At 56.2% G+C, this 8,524-nt stretch overlaps 1 long non-coding RNA gene across 1 annotated transcript in view; it reads right to left on the bottom strand.

Moving 5' to 3' along the window:
• LOC102417523 overlaps positions 1–6,762 on the bottom strand; it is an 8,307-nt gene extending 1,545 nt beyond the window's left edge. The window contains exon 1 of the long non-coding RNA XR_002831293.1: positions 6,586–6,762. This is a non-coding gene — a long non-coding RNA (uncharacterized LOC102417523). The remainder of the gene's footprint in view (positions 1–6,585) is intronic.
• Positions 6,763–8,524: the final 1,762 nt, after the last annotated feature.

Here is an 8,524-nt window from a genome sequence, read left to right as displayed (position 1 = left end):
CACAGGCTGCCTCTAAAGCAAACAGACTCAGACACTCCGACACTCATATTTTTAGTGTGGACACCCCTCTCCCTCTAGTGGGTTTTCTATAAGGTCACGCTCAGCTCATTTCGGTGGCTGCCAGTCACTGTCTCATAAAAGGCACTCACTCTCCTTTGAAAGCTGCCTCTGCTCACAGCCTGGGCTGGGTAAACCCCAGCAGCCCACAGCTACCGGCCACAAATGGTGGCCGAGCAAAGGTGGACACCCATCTCCAGAGCCAGCTCCTATCCCCATAGCAAGGAAATACCCCGTCAGAAGCCAAGGCCACCAGGATCCCTTGGGGAGCCCACCAATGTGCTTAGCCTCTCCGGGTAACTGTGTCCCCTGAGCAACAGGCTAGCAGGTCATTGAGCAAGGGCTCCCCACACCCCACCAGAAACCCTGGCATTGCAACACTCAGAGAGGAACTGCTGGGGGGAGAACACTCCGTTTCCTAAGCTGTGAGAGGAATGGAGAGTTGCGGGGTGGTTTCCTCAGAGGGGCCCCTGCTTGGCTTTTCTTAACCCCCAAATCCAGTTCCCCTTATGGGTCCTGCCCCTCCTACCAAGCATCACTCACCTCTTCCAGGAAGCCTTCCTGGATCCACCAGGTCCAGCTGCCCAGCCAATGACTCTGTCACATCAGTGCCCTGGTCCCCACCCCACCCCTCTCACCCTTCACTGTAACTGTTCTCCTGTGGAAGGGGGGATGGGGGCTGACACCCATGTGGTGAACTGTGAGGCAGGCTGTGGTGAGAAACCTAAAATAGCCCCTGTTCACTAAGCCATTGCAGAGGTCTTCACCTCAGGACCCTTCCCCCGGGGCAAAACCATGGTGTCTGAAAGGCTCCAGGATGTTGCAGGGCTGGTTAGGGCCAGGGAGAGAATGGAGCTGGGAATGGCCTCCAGGGATTTGAGGCACCGAGGGGACAGATGGGGGGTAAGATGAAAACAAGGGTTACAGGATGAGATGGAGGTCTTCTCACCGGAAGACACGTGTCTCAGACAGCATACAGGGCCGAGACTCAGAGTCACACACCTCTCCTGACACACACACATTCCCTCAGCTATACACGGCACCTCTTGCAGAGACTCTGAGCTCCTCTGTGCAGATTCACACACACACACTCACAGACACTTACATCTTCAAGGATACCCACACCCTCATATACACATACCTCCAGCCCTCACCCATCTACACACACACACACACACACACACACACACACACACACACAGCCTCCCCACAAGAATTGCATGTATAGAATGTATAGCACTATGCGCCAGCACCTGCATTAAACAGCTCACATATATTACCTCATTTTATTCCTACAACCACCTTATGAGGTAAGTATTATTATTGATAAGGCAACTGAGGCACAGAGGTCTAGAAACTTGCCCAAGGTCACACAGTTGATTTATCCTGGCATTTGGCTCCAGAATCAGAGTCACTTTTTTCTATTGCCTGGTCACAGACCTGGAAAATTACAGCCATTCCTACAAGCATTCACAGATGCACGGAGCCCCATAGGAACACACAGCCCTTCCAGATGGCAGACCCACACAGAGCTCCCTTGTGTAAAAGAGACAAACATAGTCCTGGCCAGCGGGACTCAGTGGTTAGAGCATCGGCCCACGCACCAATGGGTCATGGGTTCGATTCCCGGTCAAGGGCGTGTACCTGGGTTGCAGGTTCTCCACCCCAACCATGTGAGAGGCAACTAATTGATGTGGCTCTCTCACATTGATGTTTCTCTCTCTCTCTCCCCCCCCTCTCCTTCCCCCCCTCCCCCCTCCTTTCTCTTTTCTACCCTTCCCCCTTCCTTCCAAAAATATATAAAAGACACAAACTTATACAGCCTCTGGGGTCCCCACATAGTTACCATGTTGCCACATAGTTACCACAATGATTTTAAATCAGCCGAAGGGGAGCCCCAAATCCTGCATGTCTGGAATGGGGTAGGGATCAGACACTGTCAGCCACTGAGGAGGAGGCAGAGGGCTCGGTGGGCTGAGGAAGAGCCGCGCGGCTCCGACACCACGGGCAACAGGCAGCAGGGTCAGCTCTCAGGGCTTTGCACTCTAGACCTGAAGGGGACCAGGGCCCGGGGCTAAGCCTGACCCTCTGGGCACCAGTGTGTTGAGGGGGTTGGAGGGTGTGGGGTGAGGGTGTGGGGCACAGCATGTGGCATCTGCATGGCCCCAGGCAGTGAAAGGGCCACGCTGCATGTGACCACACTCATGTGGCTGTCTCAGAAGAAAGAGATGGGGAGAAACAAAAAAAAGAAAAGACAGAGATTGAGAGACACAGGAAGACATAAACACAGAGAGACAAAGAGAATCCCAGTGTGATGTGCTGGTCTACCGACTCTTAAAGGGAAAACAAGAGGCCCTGATTTGTCGCCTTTGCTGATTTCCACGGTGTCAATATTCCCACCATGGCTGATTGCAGGTTACTGAAGTGACTTCCTGAACGCTGGGCTGGAAAGAGATTGGCAGATTCAGCTCCCCAGAGCCAGCACTAGCCAGCTCCAGCACTTCATGCCAGAAGAAACAAAGAGAAACAGAGACAGAAATGAAAAGTAGGGAGGCAGAGACAGAAAAGGGAAAGGGATCTTTGGAAAGCAATCCGGCTCCCTAGAAGTCTGGGAGGCAACCACTATCGGTTTAAAAATGCGATTTTACTGAACACCTATTCCGTGCCTGGTGTTGATCCAAGCAATTCCCACGCATGACCTCACTTAGTGACCCTAGGAAGTGGCTTTTATATTATCACCCCTGTTTTGCAGATAGGGACTTGATTCTGTTCGTAAATATGCCTCTTGAACATCTGGCTGACAGGAGTCAGTTACCAGAGGCTCATCTGGGCCAAACTCAGGTTGTGGATGTCAGAGCTGAGGTCTGACCTTCAGCATTTCCTCTGTGTGGCCCTACCCAACTGCAGAACCTCGAATGAGTGACATGAGCCCTCGGAACCTCCGTGTCCGCACCTGGACCGTCTGTGCGGTTGTTGGGAGGCTGGAAGAAATGTGCCTGCTGCCCAGTGTGCAGTGGCTAAGGGAGGCTGAGAACCACAGGCTTCCAAGCTGAGGGCCCCCAGGGACCGTTCCTCAGGCCACCTCCCCCCACCCCACCTTGTGTGTAGGGGGAAGTGACTTGCTCGAGGTCAAACAGCCAGACAGGGGATTCAAAGCCAGGGCTATAAATTCAGGTCCAGGGTTCTGTTCCTGGCACCGTGGCTGTGTTCTCCAAAGGCTGAGCAGGAGAACGTCATCATGCCTTCCCAGCCCCTGGCCAACTGAACATACCACCCCTGCCATAGCATGTGGCAGCTGGCCACCCAGCCCGGCCTGCCTCCCTCCCGCCCTTACTCCTGGACATGGGAGCCGAGGCCTACACATCCTCTCTTGAGGGCCACGCTTCCCAAAGCCAGGACAGGGCTGTGATATAGAGCCAGGATGTCCTGTCCCCCCCCCCCCAACCCCTGCCAAGTATCTGCAGGATCTGAAGACAAGTTTAGGGGCAAATTCTACCCGGCACGGCAGCTAGCTTGAGACATTGGGCAAGTCAGTCAGTTCACCTTCCTGAGCTGCAGTTTCTTTGCCTAGAAAATAGGAATAGAAATCGCTACCTCATGAGGTTGCTTCAGAACATCAAGTGAGGTCAAGCCCCTGCAAGCACCTCCAGGGTTGAGGGAGGAGGAGTAGCAGAGCTGAGGAGAAAGAGAGGTTCCCAGGGGGAGGGGGAGGCCTGAGCTGGCACAGCTGCCTGGGGGATTTCACCAAAAGGGAACTGGGCCTTTGGGCAGCAGCAGGAAACCACCATCCTGCAAGAGTTCCGGCTTCTCCTCAGGGCTCAGGGCTCTGGGCTCTCAGCCCCACGGCACCCCATTCGTCACCAGTCACCTAGACCTGACCCCTCCCTGACTTTCATCCCTCGCTGATACCCTCCACCCCTCCTGCTCCAGTGCCCTTACTGAGCCCTGATCTCCTTCACTGAGGCCTTCACCTCTCCTTGAACCTCCAACCATCTCACTCCAGCTTCTTTTGAGGCCCTTACATTCTCCACCCGTGAACAGCCAGGGGCGGAGAAGACATACCGCAATCTGAGGCTACTACCCTGGTGTGGGGAGCACAGTTGGAAGGATGGGGCAGGGGAGGGGGAGGGGAACCTATCTTTGCTACACTCGCTTTACCCTCCATATGGTCCTGAGGGTGTCAGCTGAATTTTTTCCACTTCTTGTGGGTAAAAGTGGTTTTTCATCTGTTGCTGAAAACACACCCATCAGCCTCTAAAGCAGTGGTCTTTAGGGACTCCAGTTTCTTGGGTGGCTCGGAGGAAGCGGAAGGAATGAGTCTATGTTCCACAGTGTGGCCAGACAGGAAAGGCCCTGGCCCCCCTTCCCTGGCTGTGGAGCCCCCCGACCCAGCCTCTCAAGGTCTGGCCACTTCCTTTTCCACATCAGCCCCAGGTGGCTGCAGAGACATACCCACACAGATGCTTACATGCTGATGCCCATCCACTCAAAGCCCAAACCTTACACACACTCTCACACCTCATGCCCCCCCTCACGCCCCCCTCATGCCCCCCGGGGATCAGGAGCCAGCCACAAAGTCCATGGAGCCCAAGCCTTCTTCCCCCCTCCCCTCCCCCTGCACACATTCCAGAGGGGCAAGTCGGTTCACCTTCCCCAGCCGCAGTTTCTTTGCCTAGAAAATAGGGATAGAAATCGGGATTTGGTCGGGAGAGGGGGGAACTCAGGCCTCAGCTCTGGCTGCTTCCACCACCACATCAGGGACAAGACTCCCTGGACTCTGGGTCCCTCGTGCTGGCCCTGTCAGTCACTGACCCCCCAACCACCGTCCTCTCGTCTGTGAAGTGGGAACAGGGCCTCGCTCTCCCAGCACAACCACAGATGGAAGGAGGCCAGATCTCAAACATTCATGTATTTGTTAGATGTCAGCCATGTGCTGGTCCCTGGAGGCCCTGTCAGGCTTTCGGGTCCCCCTACATGCTTTTGAGAAGGTGAAGGGAGGCTCCCGGGTCCGTGACAAATCACTCTGAACCCCTCCAGGATACTTAGCAAACACTGCTTTCTGCACTCGATGCTCCTGACCGGGGATGGGAGGGAGGTGGGGGCTGGGAGGGCCAGAGGTGATGTCCTGCATCAGTCACAGGAGGAAAATGAGGCCCAGAGAAGCCTCATAACCAGCGTGAAGTCACACAGCAATCAAGGGCCCAGTCTGGTCACGTCCCAGAAACTGCAGACCACCCACCCCGCGATCCCTGAACACTGATCACCGTCATCTCACTCCTCTGTCCGCAGCCCTCCCAGATCCTCCCAGGTCCTCCCGGACGAGGACCCAAAACAGGGGCAAAGCCCTGGTTGCTGTGGCTCAGTTGGTTGGAACTCCTCCCGTATATCAAAAGGTGGCGGTTCGATTCCGGTCAGGGCACATACCGGGTTGCGGTTTCAGTCCCCCGGGCGGGTACCCGAGGCAACCGATAGATATTGCTTCTTTCTCTCTCTCTCTCTCCCCACCCCCACCCCCACCCCCACACCCCCTACGCTCCTATGTCTCCGTCTCCTTTTTCTCTCTTTCAAATCAATGAAAGAAAAAAAATGGGAGCGAAGCGGGGAGCAGAGTGGGCTGCGAGGGCACCGCGCTACAGCAGCCAAGCGCGGGGCTGAGCGTCTCCACCCTCTCGTTGCCATGGAGACAGCCCCTCCCAGCGATCGCGGTCAAAGGCAGGATTTCCGTCGGGGCGGCCAGCAATTCCCGGATCCCGAGCAGAACGTGGACCGAGACCGCCGCTCCGGGCAGGGAGGGGGCACCCAGAGAGGCCCATCCCTGCCGAGGGCGGGGACTTCCCCAGGAAGCGGGCCCGCACCTCCAGCGCCCAGAAGGAGTCCCCTGACATTCCGAGGCCCGCCCACCGGTGGGGGGCGGAGGGTCCCGGGGCTGGTTCGCGAGCGCCTCCGCTCCCTCTTGGCTGCGGGCTTCGCCCCACTTCTGCCAAGGCCAGATGGGGGGGCTTAATGGCCCTCCGATTGCACCCCACATTCCGCGTCCTCCAGAGGTGGCTGTCCTACCACCTTCCCGCAGACTCCCCCACCTGCTCCTCCCAGACCCGCCGGGTCCCCTCGCTCAGGCTCCGCAGCTTCTCCCCAAACTCTCACGTCCAGGTCCCCTCGGTTTCTCTCCGCCTCTGTCGGAGGTCCGCCGGTCCCTCGCCCCCTTCAGCCCTGTTCCCAAAGCCTGTCAGTCTCCCTCCACAGGTTCCTTCCGTTCTCCCACCAGACCTTTTAGGGGCGCTGCTTCCCCAGATCCCCTCGGCCCCTCCCCATTCCATCAGTCTTACTCTGGTTTTCCTCCTGAGGTCCTTTTCGGGGTGCGGCCCCCTGGCCCTCCACTCCTGGCTCTCAGTTCCCTCAGCTGCCCTCCCTAAATTCAGGCTCACCCCTCCCTCTCCCCCTCTCCCTCCCCTCCCCCCCTTCCTCCTGGGCCACCCGAGGGCGGGGGCGGGGCACGCAGCCCTCCAGCCCCACCTGACCGCCGCCTACCTGGTTCCAGCTGAGGCCGCTTCCGACGGACCCCAGGTGAGTGCGCGGGGCTCCCGGCAGCCTGAGTGTCTAAGGGGTGGGGGGTAACGGAGGGGCTGTGGCCTCTGACCGCCGCCCCCTCAGGGCAGAGAGGAGGAAGCCGCCTCGGACTTCTCTTATTGCAGCCGCAGCGGCGAGACGGCGGTGGCGGGGAGAGCTCACAGTCCCGCCCCAGCACCAAGCCAGCTGCCCGCCGCGGGGAGGGGCCCTCAAATCCCAGGCCCGCCCGCCCCCACTTCCCCGCCTCCCCTGGCCACCGAGGGTCGGCCCAGCCCCGTCCCCGCACCCCAGCTCCTCTCCGCAGACCCCAACTTCCAGCGCAGCCTTCCCAACGGCTCCCTCCAAAGGGGCAGGTTCCTCCCTCCAGAAGCACCTGCTCTTTTAGAATCGCTGCGTTTGAGGTTAAGAGGGGCTCCCCTCTGTCACTGAAGCACCCCCCCCCCCCCACCCTCCACCAATACCTCTTGCAGCCGGGAAAACTGAGGACCAGCCCGGGACAGGCCTGACCCAAATTCTCACCGCCAGTTGACCTCTGGCTGCTGTCACAGGCACCATGCAGATCTGGTCTCCAAGCCTTGCCGCCCTCCTTCCTCGGCTGCCACCCCATCCCCAGAAACTCAGCACCGTCTTAGGGTGACAACTGGTTCTTAGAATGTGGGGTGTACAATATGTTTTCCTCAAGGGCAAGGACTGGGCCTGGCTCTTGTCAATGCCCCCAGTGCCCAGGCAGGGTCTGGCTCAGGCTCTTCGGGCATGGAAATGCATGAATTGTCCAGGAACCAAGGAATTCTCAGGTGCACAAATGCAAGCCCGATGAAAAAATAAATACTCGAAGGTAAGAATTAAAGAAGGAACTGGCCCTGGCCGGGTAACTTGGTTAGAGCATCGTCCCAAGATGCCAAGGTTTTGGGGTTGATCTCTGGTCAGGGCACATACAAGAAGCAACCGATGAATGCATAAACAAGTGGAACAACACGTTGATATTTTCTCTCTCTCCTCCCATTCTAAAATCAATAAGAAAGAATCAAAGAATGAATGAAGAAACTCAAGAATCAATGACTAAATAAGCAAATGGACAGAGGAACAAAACTGCTTCTGCTTTAAAAATACAAACTGGGCCCGGCTGGCGCGGCTCAGTGGTTGAACGTCAACCTATGAACCAGGACGTCATGGTTCAATTCCCAGTCAGGGCACATGCCCGGGTTGCAGGCTCGATCCCCAATGTGGGGCGTGCAGGAGGCAGCCAATCCATGCTTCTTTCTCATCATTGATGTCTCTGTCTCTCTCTCCCTCTTCCTTCTTCTATGAAATCAATTTTAAAAATTAAAAATATATCAATATAAACTGGGCCAAGCCAGGGTGACTCAGCGGATGCGCATTGACCTAGGAACCGAGAGGTCCCTGGTTCATTCCCTGTCAGGGCACGGGCTCCAATTTCCAGCTTGATCCCCAGTAGGGGGCATGCAGGAGGCAGCTGAAGCCTTGATGTTTCTATGTCTCTATCCCTCTCCCTTCCTCTCTCTCTGAGAAAATAAATTAAAACCTACATTTTTCTAAAAGTACAAATTGGACCAAATTGCCCTGGCCGGGTAGCACAGTTAGTTGCAGCATCGTCCCGATGAGCCAAGGTTAGGTATTCAATCCTGGGTCATAAGTGCATCAATAGGCGGAACAACAAAAAATCGATGTTTCTCTCTCTCTAAAATAAATAAATAAATTTGAACCAAATTGCTTAAAACTCTCTAGTGGCTTACCTCCCACTTTGCTTGCATAATAAAAATAAAATAAAATAATAAAAAAGAATAATAAAATCCAAACTCCTGGCCATGGCCTCTCAGGTCTGTGTGCCTGCCCACCTCCCCAGTGCCACTGGGCCATCTTCCTTTTCAGCCATTGGAAT

The sequence above is a fragment of the Myotis lucifugus genome, unplaced genomic scaffold (assembly GCF_000147115.1).
Source record: "Myotis lucifugus unplaced genomic scaffold, Myoluc2.0 scaffold_197, whole genome shotgun sequence".
Taxonomy (NCBI): Eukaryota; Metazoa; Chordata; class Mammalia; order Chiroptera; family Vespertilionidae; genus Myotis; species Myotis lucifugus.
Note: the sequence above shows the minus strand (reverse complement) of the source record. Positions and strands in the feature narration are given on the sequence as shown.